The sequence below is a fragment of the Gorilla gorilla genome, chromosome 21, assembly GCF_029281585.2.
Source record: "Gorilla gorilla gorilla isolate KB3781 chromosome 21, NHGRI_mGorGor1-v2.1_pri, whole genome shotgun sequence".
NCBI classification, from domain to species: domain Eukaryota; kingdom Metazoa; phylum Chordata; class Mammalia; order Primates; family Hominidae; genus Gorilla; species Gorilla gorilla.
The window spans coordinates 75,175,813-75,178,428 of NC_073245.2; the positions used below are offsets into that span (position 1 = coordinate 75,175,813).

The 2,616-nt window shown below is 48.3% G+C and overlaps 1 pseudogene; it reads right to left on the reverse strand.

The window, feature by feature from the left end:
* Positions 1-1,372: 1,372 nt before the first annotated feature.
* LOC101131125 (ADP-ribosylation factor 4-like) lies at positions 1,373-2,211 on the reverse strand (annotated as a pseudogene).
* Between the last annotated feature and the right edge of the window lie 405 nt (positions 2,212-2,616).

Below are 2,616 nucleotides of genomic sequence, written 5' to 3' on the forward strand. Positions count from 1 at the left end.
GTATTTTCAGTAGAGACAGGGTTTCACCATGTTGGTCAGGCTAGTCTTGAACTCCTGACCTCAGGTGACCCGCCCGCCTCGGCCTCCCAAAGTGCTGGGATTACAGGCGTGCGCCACCGCGCCCGGCCATTGTTTTAAAGACCCCTCTTCTTAATGCCACCACAGTGGAGATTAGGTTTCAGTGTGAATCTTGGAGGGATACAAACTCAGACCGCAGCGAGCAGGGTTTTTTTTTTCTTTCTTTCTCAAATTCTTGGAAGGTTGAGTGGGGCAGGGTCACCAGGCCTGCCGGCAACTGCTCCCCTTCCTCTCATCCTCCTGTAGCTTCTTGGACTCCTGGGCCAACTGATTTTTCTGTTCCGTGATGTGGAGTGATCAAAGCTGGTTCTGGGTTTTCTGGAGCTGGATCTTTGATTGCCTTTGATTTAAAAGCATTGGTGACCGTTTCCCACGGGAAAGAGGCACTGATAATTCATGCAAATGAGCATCGATGGGCAAAATTCAACCAAGTGCCTCTGGAACCAAGGCTGCCATTGAACATTCTAGTAAAAATGGGATGGAGGCTTTTGCCCAAGTGCTCTGGATAATCTGGGAAAAGAAAATGGTGAGTCAGTGCTTTATTTATTTTATTTATTTATTTATTTGTTTGTTTTTGAGGCGGAGTCTTGCTCTGTCACCCAGGCTGGAGTGCAGTGGTGCGATCTCGGCTCACTGCCACCTCTGCCTCCTGGGTTCAAACGATTCTCCTACCTCAGCCACCCAAGCAGCTGGGATTACAGGCACATGCCACGATGCCTGGCTATTTTTTGTATTTTTCTGGTAGAGACAGGGTTTTGCCATGTTGGCCAGGATGGTCTCGATCTCCTGACCTCATGATCCCCCCGCCTCGGCCTCCCAAAATGCTGGGACTACAGGCATGAGCCACCGTGGACGGCCTTTTTTTTGTTTTTTTAAATAGAGGCAAGGTTCACCATGTTGCCCAGGCTTGTCTCCAACAAGCTCAAGGGATTCACCTCCTCACCGACAGTGCTCCCATAGGCATGAGCCACCACGCCCCACCTTATTTATTTTTATGTATCTTAACTTCCAAGGTGGATTTATTTAAAGGTTTTACAATAACTATGTCCAGGCTTTAGGCTCATGGGAAGTAAATGAGGACACCTTTTTCCCAAGAAGAATTTCTTTAAAACCAAGCACATTGCTAAATAACAACATTATATTTGGCAAACAATAATTGGCAACAAAATAAGTTTATTATTCTGCCCAAGCCAGTCCCAGATGCTGTTTCTTAACCAAGATACAAACAAATTTTGCTGTAGCAAGTCTAGACCAATTTTATCAAACATGTCTTTGGTTAGATGTCTAGTTTCATTTAACGTTTTGAGAACTCATTTGACAGCCAGTCAAGTCCCTCATCTACACCAGCTCCGTGTTGTGCAAGTGGCTTGAACGTACCATGTCCTGTTAGGAAGAGACTGAAGAGCTGGCTGGCTCATCTGTCGTCACACTGATGGCCCGAGCGCTGGGCAAACGCTGTTGGTTTGCAGAGAGCAGTGGCGCTGCGTCTCCACACTCACCTGCCAGAAGCCTTTTCTGCAGCGTGTCCGCCACTTCCCGAATTCTTTCATGATTGTTGCTATCTACCAGCAAAAGAAAACCCTGGGTATTCTGGAAGTAATGCTTCCAGAGAGGCCTAATTACATCTTGACCATGAACATCCCACACCATGAAACAAGTGTTCTCTTTTTGAGTCAGAGTCTCGCTCTGTCCTCCAGGCTGGAGTGCAATGGCGCAATCTCAGCTCACTACAACCTCCACCTCCCGGGTTCAAGCAATTCTCCTGCCTCGGCCTCCCGAGTAGCTGGGATTACAGGAGCCCACCACTATGCCTGGCTAATTTTTGTATATTTAGTAGAGACAGGGTTCCACCATATTGGCCAGGCTGGTCTTGAACTCCTGACCTTGTGATCTGCCTGCCTCGGCCTCCCAAAGTGCTGGGATTATAGGCATGAGCTACCACGCCTGGCCCAAAACAAGTGTTCTTATATCCTACTCTTTCCATGTTAAAACCAATGGCAGGAACTGTGGTGAGTACCTCCCCTAACTTCAGTTTATACACAATGTATAGGCAGCATCCAATCGAACCGTCCAAATGTGCATCTGCTTCTTGCTGAAGAGGCAGGAGAAGAGAGAGGAGATGGCGGGGACCATGGGTTCGTGGCACTTGCGATGGGCAGAAGCAGAGGGGCTTGGGGGGCCCTGTACTTTCTTCTTTCATGCTTCCAGGCAAATTGAACAAGGGGGAAGAGAAAGAACTGAGGAAGAAAGAGGGAGGCAGGGACATCTCACTGGCCCATGTGCTGGTGAAGCTGTAGACAGGAATTAGCAGGACGAGGACCTGCTGGTGATGGACACAGCAGCTCCAGCTCTCGATGCTTTAAATGCCTGGCTTGGAGTCTGAAAAAGGAACCTGAAAGCCTCTATGACTGCCTTAAAGTAAGTCCTTATCTCCTGTAGCCGTGGGGCTGAGATTTCTGCAAAGCAAACCTGAAGCCTAGTCTCCTGGATGATTTAATTACAGCCTAAGCTGCAGTTTCGACTTCGCAGTGCCTCTTT